A 12,901-nucleotide genomic window follows, 5' to 3' on the forward strand; every position below is an offset into this window, starting at 1 on the left:
GTCCGTGAACATGAAAATGCACAACAAGAAAATCAAGCATCCCATGTACGTCATACGAGACGATGCCCCAATAGAATATGAGGGCATACTAGGGACTGATTTTACAAAAAAAAATAATGTCACATGTAACTATGAGACTAAAACAATAAGATTAGGCGACACCGAATTCAAGCTGTACCCATACCGCCGAGTCACTCTGCAGCCACGGAGCGAGACGATAGTGCAAGTCACAGCGAGTGTAAACACCCTAGGAGTCATCAACTCCGAGAAGATGGCACCGGGAGTATTCCTAGGCAGCTGCCTAGTAGAACCCGAAAATCACACGTGCCCAATAAGTATTATAAATACAAACGACAAAAAAGTTGATCTACAATTACCTCGTGTCGAAATTGAAGAAATATATATAAACAACGCACCGGATATTCACACGGCGAACGTAATCCGAAATGCATGGAAACAAGAGATACCGATACCTCGCGCAGAGCGCATAATTAAACTACTTCAATTAAAACATTTAAACGAAGAGAAAAAGAAAGCGATCCAAGCACTATGCAAAGAGTTCAGCGACGTCTTCTATCTAGAAGGAGATAAGCTCACATACACAACTCTCGTGGAACACGAGATACACACCAGGACAGAATCTGCGAGCGTGAATGTACGACCATACAGACTGCCCGAAAAACAAAAAACGGAAATAGATAAACAAATCCGTGAAATGCTAGAACAAGGAATAATCCGCCAAAGCAAAAGCCAATGGAACGCACCATTACTGGTCGTCCCGAAAAAACCTGACGCTACAGGAAAACCGAGATTCCGAGTAGTGGTAGATTTCCGAAAACTCAACGAAATTACGGAGACTTTCCCGATCCCGAACATAACAGATATATTGGATCAACTCGGAAATGCAAAGTATTTCACCACACTCGATCTCGCTGCCGGATATCACCAGATATCAGTAGCAGAAAAAGATAAGGGGAAAACGGCATTCTCCACACCGTACGGGCATTACGAGTTCAATCGAATGCCGTTCGGTTAAGGAATGCCCCCGCGACGTTCCAACGCCTAATGAACTCAGTTTTAACGGGTTTACAAGGTCTCAAATGTCTAGTATATTTAGACGATATTGTTATTTACGGGCCAAGCCTGAGCGAGCATTCCAAACGGCTAGCCGCTGTGTTGACACGGCTGAGAGACAGTAACTTGAAACTCCAGCCGGAGAAGTGCGAATTCATGCGCAAGGAGGTGAACTACCTAGGCCACGTAATCACCGAGGACGGAATTCTACCCGATACCAAAAAACTGGACGCCGTAGAGAAATTTCCCACCCCTACAAAAGTAAAGGACGTGCAAGCGTTTATTGAACTAGCGGGGTACTACCGGAAATTTATTAAAAATTTTTCGAAAATAGCGAAACCTTTAACAATGCTAACAAAAAAGGAGGAAAAATTCGCATAGACGACCACGCAACAAAATGCGTTCAACACACTCAAAATAAAATTAACTACCGCACCGGTATTAAAATATCCGGACTTCAGTGAAGAATTTCTCGTCACTACCGACGCGTCAGATTACGCGGTAGGAGCGGTGTTATCTCAAGGCACCGTCGGCCAAGACCGCCCGATCGCTTACGCAAGCAGAATAATGAATCGAGCAGAACAGAATTATAATACGACCGAAAAAGAATTGTTAGCGATTGTATGGGCCGTGAAACATTTTCGGCCATATGTATACGGCACAAAATTTAAGATAATTACAGATCACAAGCCACTCGTATGGCTATTTAATGTGACGGATCCGGGATCTCGTCTGATAAGATGGAGACTCAAGCTCGCCGAATATGATTACGAGATAATACACAAGGCAGGCAAAGGCAATACCAATGCCGATGCACTAAGCCGACACCTCGTAATAGAAGACACGGAACACGTAAACACCGTCGAAGATAAAAACCAACAGGAAGAAGAAGAAGAAGAAGAAACAGCAAACCGGAAATACACGGAAAAAGAAAAGGAATAGATATTATATGAATATCACTCCTCTAGGAGGCCACCAAGGAATTGCACGCACACTGAAGCGAATAAGATTGGACCATAATTGGCAAGGAATCACGAAAGATGTGGAAGACTACATCGCAAAATGCGAACACTGCCAGAAAAACAAATTAAAAGCAAAAACAAAGATGCCTATGGTGATAACGGATACCCCCGAAAAACCATTTGAAAAATGCGCTATGGATATCGTGGGACCATTAACGATAACGACCACAGAAAATAAATATATCTTGACCTTCCAAGATATTCTTACAAAATTCAGCAAGGCGATCCCGATAGAAAGTCAGGACGCAAATACAGTGGCACGAGCATTTGCCACTAAAATAATTTTTGAACACGGAATACCAGAGAAACTACTCACAGACCAAGGTACAAATTTTACCAAGTGAAATTTTCAAGAACGTATGCAAATTGCTGAAGATCGAAAAAATGCAAACTACTGTATATCACCCAGAGAGCAACGGAACAGTGGAAAGATCACACCGGACTCTGGCAGAATATCTACGCCACTATATAAACACCGATCAGACAGATTGGGACGAGTGACTACCGTACGCTATGTTTACGTACAATACGATACCACATACCGTAACCGGGCTTACCCCCTTTGAACTAATATATGGACATAGAGCGACCCTAAACCAACCGCCTAGACTGACATATTCCTACGACTATGCGCAGGAGCTACGAGAAAAATTGCGAGCCTCGAGCAGAATAGCAAAAGAAAAGGCACAAGAAGAAAAACAAAAGGCGAACAAACAATACGACAAAAACTCAAAGCCAGCAATTTTTAAGGTCGGGGAAAAGGTATTGCTCTACGACGAAACGGTAAGACGCGGCCGATCGAAAAAGTTAGACGCAAAATGGATCGGACTGTATAAGATAATCACAAAAAATAATGACGTTAACTACACATTTAAGATGGGGCGAAAGACTTTACGCGTACACGCGAACCGGTTAAAGTTATTTATCGAGGAATAAAAAGGACTTACCTAGGAACAGCTCAGCATCTCAGCTAATCCATAAGGATAATCCACGTATAAGGGCACAAACAATTATAATAATGAAAACACAATAAAAAAGCAACTACGTGAACTAAGTAACTACAGCACTACACAAACTATAAATCACTACAAGCTAATTACTACAAAAAAAAAAAGAGAGAGGATGATCACTCCTTATCCTCTCCATCAGGGGAGGCGGCACGCACAAAGTATTGGTCCACGGGAACACCGAAATCGGGATCCCGATTACCTTCAAATTCCAACATATCGGAATCATCCTCGAAATCCGAGACGTCTATATCGTCAAGTACGCGACGAAAAAAATACGGATTTATAACGAAATCCACTTCCGGCACAGGCAAATTCAGTTCGGGAGAATCGGGACGCTCGTCCTCCCCATCAGACTCCTCACCAGAAAACCCGTCTAAAACATCCTCCTCCTCAATCTCCCCATCGTCCATGAGGAACTCCCCCGCGTCTGTAACGAAGTCTTCGAAGATTTCAAACACCTCCCCTTCGTCAGGAGCAAAATCGGAGCGCGATAACACCTGGAACAGGCGACGGAGGTGGCGACGGCACCAAAAACCGCATTATTTCGATAAAGAAAAAACTTTTGATCTGACTCGAGAGACACCGTATAAAAAGCGGCCTGCGACTGGCCCAACAAAGACTAACGACAGTACCGGAAACACACACCAAACACACACACACACATTACATACCATATTTTCTTGAATTAAATAAATATTGTTTATAAGTTTTCAAACATTTAATAAATTCATATATTCGTAAATCTACACGGAGAAAATTTTATAGTAAAATTATGTATAATTTTTTATTTATGATAGTAACCACGAACTGTAAGAAGAAATTTCAGAGAATTATATCATTATATGTAATGTAAATATTATCGTAATTTGATGAAAAACATAATAAAAATTTTCATAATTTCTCCTTGTCACGCGTTTATTACTTACCATAGTAATTTTTACCATAAAGTTTTTTCCATGTATTATAAGTCTATCACAAGGATTAATTTTATTAAAAATATAAATATTCTCGTTATTTAATTTTTAATTAAAAATATAAAGTTGAAACAAACATTTTATTTGGTTGTTATTTCCATTTTAATCGATAAAATTTTCTAATGTTGTTTAAAGGATAAATTTATTTTTTAGCACATGATAATAGCTTTTTTTAAAATTTATGACAGTTTACGACATTTAAGACTATCATCAAAAAAATATCTTTTATTAAAAATAATCATTATTTATTAAAAAAAATAAATTTAGTAATTGCTTCTTTAAGCATTAAAACTGATATTTTTTTGTACACATGTATGTACACGTACACATTGTGCGTAGTCATTGCCGCTTGTTGTAACAACTCCCCCCGCGCGCCTAGCAATCTCAAGGTTCAAGCGCTAGAGAGGGGCGGCCGCCGCGGTCGGGCGCTCGGCGTGCTTGCATTTGCCGGTAGGCCGGGCTAATACAGAAAATTTTACAAGTCTATAACTCGTTAACTATTGCAAAAATGGAAAAACGATGAGGATTTTATGTTCAGCTTAATGCGCTTTACCTGCTTATAAAAATTGCATAAATCTTTACCAAAACCTTGTATATTCGACGCGTTTGAGTCGGAGAGGGGCGGGCGGGAGCGCGCGATGGTGGAGAGCGATGGCGCGCTCCCGCCCGCCCCTCTCCAACTCAAACGCGTCGAAGTGAAGAGAGCCGTGAGGAACGTGCTACGGTCGACTCAGATTTGCCCAATGGCCGTTGGAAAATCCGGGCTATATATATAATTATATATTTATTTACCATAAACACCCCTATAACCTACATGCATATACATGAGGATGCCGTGACATGAGACGTAACTTGCATAATGTTCTTTGGCGCTGTACCCGCGTTGCCGAGAATGTGCGCCAAACATATCATATAAAAGGTTTCAGAAATTTTGTATTTGTAATATTATAAAATACTACATTGCAGGTACATTTCAAATGTAAAGTTTCAATCAAGATGATTGCAGAAATGTTGCAAATGTAATGTTTAAAAAAAAGATAGTCTTAGTAATATTACAAATGTGATGATACACAATTGAAACATTGAAACGTCTCTGCAACATAACTGAAACTCTTTGTGCTATCAGGGTTAGTATGTAAAATGTTTCAATGGTGTTGATAGAAAATTAGTAACAGGTTTTCAATTTTGTATTGACATGCTATGAAATATTACATGATATTATATATATCGTAAATGTTTGTTTAAGACAGTGCTCGGAATTAGTTGCACATTTCGAACCGATTCCTGAGGCACCGCCTGCTATACTCCCTCTACCGGTCTAGACTCGACGGCCGAGCCGCCGATCGCGCGCGGGACCCTGTGTCTCAAGGACGTCCTATGACAGATAAGTCTGGATCCATCCGCGTGATTAAAAATTTCCTTGCGCTGTGAATGATTTTTATTTTTACAAATAACACAGGTCTACAAATTAAAGGGTATTTAATATTACATGAAACTTTATATTCATTTTCGAAGGAATTTGGTGCGCTGTCCCTACAGCACGAAATATTGCCGCAACATTGCAGAAATATTATTTTGCAAGATTGGAATATAGCAGAAAATATTGCTGCAATATTGCAGCAATATTCCTATGTCCGGTCCAAAACAATATTGTGCAATATTTCTGCAATATTTCAGCAATATTCTCCGTAAGATTTCTGTAATATTCCAGCAATATTTCTTGTAAGATTGCTGTAATATTTCTGAAACGTTAATGCAATATGAAGGAAATGTTGCAAGTGGTTATTTATTTTCATATTTCATAATACTAATTCCTAGACAGCATAAAATTTCGAAAACAGTCGCAAATATGTCGAAACGTCTAAACGATTTAGAACATCGGTACATTTTTTGGACTTTTGTGCTATCTGAGAATAATCATTATTTGACAGAATATAAGAGCTTATTTTAAAATATATGTATCGGAAACATACAAAATAATTCTGTGCTATATAAAATGTTTAAAAGAGTAAGATACCATATAATTGTCGAAACATAAAAACATCATGTTATACAGAGAGTATAACGCAAAAATCGCGACTCAAAATGTTATAGCAAGGAAATTCTTGAAAAATTAAGTAAAAAGTTTATTTTAAAATTTTTATTTTAAGCAGTAGTTTTTGAGATATAAAGATTGCAAGATGGCCAATCATATACTACTTTTAGATGGACGTTTATCCATGAGTCGCACTTGCAGTAACATTAGTGAGCACGCAGATTACGTGCGCGTTCTTGATACAATACCGTCCAAGATGTCATAATATTAATCGCAAATTAATAATGTCAATAAATAAACTTTATAAATACAAAATCTTTAAATCGTCAATACTACGGCTTCTAATTAATTAAATTTTATTTATGTTTCTTAATATTTATTAATATTATTGCATGAATATGAGTTGTAATAATTTGAACGTTTCTTTGTAAACTACAATATTAGCGATACAATGTTGACGTTTTAAAGATTTTATATTCATAGGTTACTTATTTATTGACATTGTTAATTTGCGACATTTCGATAATACAGGGAGTCCCAGAGCATACTGGTCACTGTTCATAAAAAGGTAGATGGGATCGAGATGAACATAAAAGTTCAATATTGTTGTGGGTTTGGTCTGCTAATAATCGAGATATAAATTTTTTAAATTATGCGAATGAGAGCGCGCCGAAGGAAGGGCTCGAGCCGCTCGAGCCATAGCACGGCCTACTGTTTCAAGCATTGGCCCGGCGGCGGCGGGGGAAAGGAGAAGCGTGGCGTCGTCGCCGTTCCCACGTCTCGCCGCACTGCACCTAAGCTCGCGTCGATGGCTGCTACGCACACTCGCGATTACATGACGAGATTATAAATTATTAATAAAAATAGGACAAATTTAAATTGTAATAAACTTTTGTAAATAAGAAAGTCGAAAAAGAGAAAGCGATGGAAACGTATGGAACCTGCAAATAATATAACATTTGCCGCATCAAATTCTCTCATCGTTTTTTATGGAATAATGAATTAACGAAGATTTGTCACGATTGATTCTTTATACATTTTCCTTTCGTAACCATCTTATTAGAAAATTACGAAATGCACGAAATACTATCTCTAATATGCATTCTTTGTAAAATAACACGATAGAAAAATATTCACGTTTGATCTAACGACTTCAGGATAAATTATTCGATGCAACTTCTACTGTAATTATAGGTAATTAGAGATCAATGTTATGTCAAGTATCGTTAGTATGGTTAACTAGAAATGATTTTCTCTTGTATATGATAGAGAACTTCGAATTTCTTCTATCGTTAATACATTATACGTCACTGAAAATCTGTCGTATTTTATATTATTATAATTAATAATTAATAATGCAATTAAAAGTAGAAGAAACTGTAAGTTTTCTATGGTTATAAAAGAAAATCCTTCGTTGTGTTAACAATACATGATATTGAACATTAATTTTTAAGCATAATTATCGTAGCATCGCGCCTAAGCTATCGTGAAATCGTTACATCAAGAGGGAATATTTTTCTGTGTTATAACAAAGAATGTAACATACTATGATATTTCGCGCATTTTAGTATGACACCTCTCTCTCCCTCTCTCTCTCTCTCTCTCTCCCCCTCTTTCCCTCTCAAACACTACGTAGTACACAAATACAATAAATATTATCACGTTTAACAACATCTTTAGTTTGTACTATTCTACTTTCATTATGTGTAATTTGAATAAAATTTTAACAATTATCATTTCTTTATATTTTTAGTGTTACACACGATCGAAAAAAAAATTATCAAAAGTTATCACTAAAACTGCAATAAATAATCACCACGATACTTTCTTTCTGAGTGTCGTATCGTGTTTAATGTTAAAAATGTTAAAAAATAGTAATCTTGTTAAAAAAATTTTATGACATTTAATGAAACTCTAATAATATTGATTGGAACTGTTGTTGAAAATGTCGTTTATCGTGTTTCTGTAAATACTTTAGAGGGAAAGATATTCCTGTTAAATTACAAAGTATAAAAGTACAAAGTTCAATTTTACATACAAATTAAGAGTAAATAAAAAATTCAATAATGAATAAAAGAATTCAGAGTTTCTTCTACCTTTAATTGCATTATTAATTACGACAGATTTTCAGTGACTTATAATGTATTAACGATAGAAGAAATTCGAAGTTCTCTATCATATACAAGAGAAAATCATTTCTAGTTAACCATACTAACGATACTTGACATAACATTGATCTCTAATTACCTATAATTACCGTAGAAGTTGCATCGAATAATTTATCCTGAAGTCGTTAGATCAAACGTGAATATTTTTCTATCGTGTTATTTTACAAAGAGTGCATATTAGGGATAGTATTTCGTGCATTTCGTAATTTTCTAATAAGATGGTTACGAAAGGAGAATGTATAAAGAATCAATCGTGATAAATCTTCGTTAATTTAATATTCCATAAAAAACGATAAAAGAATTTGATGCGGCAAATATTATATTATTTGCGGGTTCCATACGTTTCCATCGCTTTCTCTTTTTCGACTTTCTTATTTACAAAAGTTTATTACGATTTAAATTTGTCCTATTTTTATTAATAATTTATAATCTCGTCATGTAATCGCGAGTGTGCGTAGCAGCCATCGACGCGAGCTTAGGCGCGGTGCGGCGAGACGTGGGAACGGCGACGACGCCACGCTTCTCCTTCTTTCCCCCGCCGCCGCCGGCAGCCAATGCTTGAAACAGTAGGCCGTGCTATGGCTCGAGCGGCTCGAGTCCTTCCTTCGGCGCGCAAGGCGCGCTCTCATTCGCATAATTTAAAAAATTTATATCTCGATTATTAGCAGACCAAACCCACAACAATATTGAACTTTTATGTTCATCTCAATCCCATCTACCTTTTTATGAACAGTGACCAGTATGCTCTGGGACTCCCTGTATATCAAGAACGCGTACATAGTCTAAAGTGCGCGCTTACTAATATATACTATTGCACGCGCGACTCATAAATAAACGTCCATCTAAAAGTAGTATATGATTGGCCAGCTTCCAATTTTTATATCTTAAAAACTATTGTTTAAAATAAAAATTTACAAATAAACTTTTTACTTAATTTTTCAAGCATTTCCTCACTATAGTATTTTAAGTCACGAATTTTGGGACACCCTGTATAACGTGTAAAATAAAAACAATTATATTATATAACGTGTAAAATAAAAACAATCATATAATTATATGACGTTAGAAACAAAACAAATATTATATAATGTTTAAAAAAATATGGAAGCGTATTACATAACATCATCACATTATGCTTGTAGATTTTAAACAAATAGTAAAATTTAGTTGTGGATCTCCCTATCACCATCGCTTCCATCTCGCGAATGTTCGAAATCATTTTCAATTGATTGTCGTGAATGTTTCGCCTCAGCACGTTTCAACCGCGTTGTTGCTTGAGCAAGCCATTTTGAAGCAGCTTCTATTATTTGCGTGTCACTATATTGTGTCGGACATATCATATGTACAGTTTCTATAATAAAAAGGAAAAAAAAACATTTAATACTATATAGCGTTTTTGTAATCTTTCAGAATATAAATGTAAATAAATATTCATTCTTATTACTTCTTATTCTCGGACAGAGTAAATCTCCAAGAGACCTAAAGACATCCCCAGATAGCACAGAATATTATCATAAATATTTATAAATGTTTTACAAATTTATTTTCAAAAATTATTATCAACAATATATAGAATATATTTTTAAAATGTACTGAAAAATATTTATGGTATATGAACTTGAAATATTTTTTATATTCTTTAATAATAATGGTATAAATATTTATTTTAAATATTTTTATAAATGTTTAGCATAATTTTTTTTATACCTGACAAACTCGGACATAAAAATATGTACAAAATATTTATCATAAATATTTTTCCTTTTTATAAATATTTTATAAATATTTTATAAATATTTTGTGTTATCTGGGTCCATTTTAAGAACGTCTCCAAGATGTCCTATGGAGATCTGTATGGACTGATAGATGCTTACTTATAATTAATTTAGATGTCCGTAGTGCAGTAAAGGTTTTTTTTCCTTTTTTCTCCTTGCCAACTGTATTTTGTAGCAAGTGCATCAGCAATTAACCTGCTAAAAACTCCATTTGTTGCTGAGCTTATTTTATCTCCACCAACAAGTTTCAAAGAGGAACTCTGTACAATAAAAAGATTAAATGTATGTAACAATATATGATAAAGACTGAAAAAAGGAACATTATTGCTCAATTTCGTGTATGCGATAAAACAATTAAAGACGTAGCAAGAGAAGCAGAAACGTTTAACACTTAATTGTCCTGTAAATATAGTAAACACATTGTTCAGGTCGCTTACTACACGTAGCCAGAAATATTCATATGATTTGGTATGTATTTACTATTAAATTTTTAACTTATATCACAATTGTAGAAAACATAGTTCGAGCATATTGTACAAGTATAGTAATATTAATAATATACATATAATATAAATTTTATATATGAAAGCAATAAATTTAATGCAATTAATGGATAAGCATGATTCATAAGCGTTATATATTTACAAAATATATATCAATTAGTACAACATTTTATAACATGTTGTAATATGCAGTGGAAAAATTACTTTTTAAGTGTGTTGATAGGCAATTGTTACATTAATCATTAATTAATTTAAGAAATAATTGGTATCAGACAACTTACCATTTTCTTAAAGAATACGGCATTTTGTAATTGTGTTTCAAACTCCAATAATTGTTCTTCAGTACAAATGGGAATGGCAACTTCCTCTTCGTTATTATTTTTGTCTTCCGCTTGTTTTTGTTGACTTTCAAATATCTGTAATCCATTTTCTATAGTTTGTGTTCTTCTTAATAGTATTGCCATGCTTTTAACCATAAAGTTCTTGAACTCTTCACAAACAAAAGTAATTCTTAATATATGCTTTGATTAAAACTATAATCAATGACTAAAATAAATCTTACCACTGACAGATGGATCATGAGAGACATTCTCAGAAAGTATTCCTTCTTTGGAAGATGTATGAATAGTCTCGTCTAATGTATGAGACAGAATTGTGTCACCTGTAATTCATTAAAAAGTTTAATAATTGCACTATTATGAGTCTTAGTAATAATGAAAGCTTACTTATGGTTTGCGCGTCGTTTATTTTTGATGTTGATGCTTTGGGTGAACAATTTGAAATAGGTGGTTGCAATAAATATGAAGGCGGCTTGGGTAGTGATGGCATTTGAGACAGATTGTTAATGTTATTGCCTTTTCTCTTCTTCGCATGGTGGCTGTCATCTTTTGATTCTTTTTGGCCAGATATATTTTTCTTATCTTCATCTGAAGATATATTATAATAAGTTTTGCGTGCGTTATCTCTCCTATGTTTCTTCCTGCGCAATCTCCATTCGTTTTCAGAGAAATCTTCGGAATCAGTGATAGTTGATGTTTCGGCTGCATCTACTAACTTCTCCTGGGCTCGTTTCCAAGTATCTTAGGGAAAGTTTAAATGTTCTTTTACATTTTGCACAGCTTGTTAAAATACCCAATAACGTAGTGTATTAATTATGAGAATGTGCAAACGTGTTTCCAAAAATATACTATGAGATAACCTATGAAAATAGTTATTTGCTGCAAAATATGAATGTACTTGCCGAGCCAAAAATTCTCTTTATTTTGTAAATGTTCCATGTAGCAGTCTCTGGCGGAACCATTGCTTTTGTAATTAATTTGTCCAAGGTATATTGAGATTTGACATGACCTGGCCAAATACAGTCATTTCGTTCTCTATTAATCCAGCAAGACGGAACTATTTGTAATCCGTCAGGAAATTTGGCAATACTAAACTTTTTCTGTGATTTAGACATAATTTCTGCTAATACGATAAAAACTGCACACTGTGTGCATTAGTGATATATAACTTCTTATATATGTAAATATATTTGCGTATTTACCACTAATTGTAGACGACGTATGGAATAGAACGTCCGCCATTAGTCAGGCAGTTATCCGCGAATGCGCATTAGTAGCGCAGAGACAATGAGCGAGAGGTGCTGCACCCTGTGTCAACCTCTGTGGCGCCGACTGTACATACATACAGGCGCCCGCTTGTTTCCGCATCCCTTTTATACGCTGTAGCGTTCTGTTGTGTTGCAAACGCGTGACATTACTTTTATGTCCGAAACTGACATGGAGTGACTCTCTTAAACACAAACGAGAACGGAACGGAACATTTTACTTTTACGTTTACACTAATTTTCATTTCTTTACACGTATTCAAGTAACCCAGATAGCCAAATGCAGCGAGTTTGCTGTCAAATCGCCAACAATCATTGAAGCAACTAATTTTGACAAACTTAGAACAAAGTGCGTCAGCATTATGTCTGTCGAACTGAACTCACGTGAATTCTAATTCTAACAACGGTAAATTGATTGCAATATGTCAGCATCAATTTGTTACTCGCAAAAAAGTGATTTGTGACAGCAACTTGACGACAACTCGTGTTGTCAATTTGCCATCCGTGATTAACAGCGTATTGACAGCAAATTGACGGCAACTTGTTATCATCGGTATGCCATCCGCAACCAACAGCATGTTAATAGCAACATGACGACAACATATGTCAAATAATGAATGCTCATATGCTGACAATATACTCACATCTGGCATTGCCTTATAAAACTTCTGCGGTCACCCATCCAACTCTGAACCGCCGTCGACACTGCTTGACTTCGAAGATCGTACGCAACCTAG

At 35.6% G+C, this 12,901-nt stretch overlaps 1 protein-coding gene and 1 pseudogene across 2 annotated transcripts in view; both read right to left on the reverse strand.

Annotated features, from left to right (window-relative positions):
* LOC105831373 (pre-mRNA-processing factor 19) overlaps window positions 1–12,901 on the reverse strand; it is a 210,192-nt gene that overhangs the window by 14,659 nt on the left and 182,632 nt on the right. Inside the window, exon 9 of one of the 2 annotated variants that reach the window (XM_036282922.1) lies at window positions 12,208–12,349. The exons of the other annotated variant lie outside the window; for it this stretch is intronic. The gene's annotated coding sequence lies outside the window, so the exon portion shown is untranslated. Of the gene's footprint in view, window positions 1–12,207; window positions 12,350–12,901 lie in introns of those variants that run through there. 2 annotated transcript variants of the gene reach the window in all.
* Window positions 9,447–11,641, reverse strand: LOC118644111 (annotated as a pseudogene).

This window comes from Monomorium pharaonis, chromosome 2 (genome assembly GCF_013373865.1).
Source record: "Monomorium pharaonis isolate MP-MQ-018 chromosome 2, ASM1337386v2, whole genome shotgun sequence".
NCBI lineage: Eukaryota > Metazoa > Arthropoda > Insecta > Hymenoptera > Formicidae > Monomorium > Monomorium pharaonis.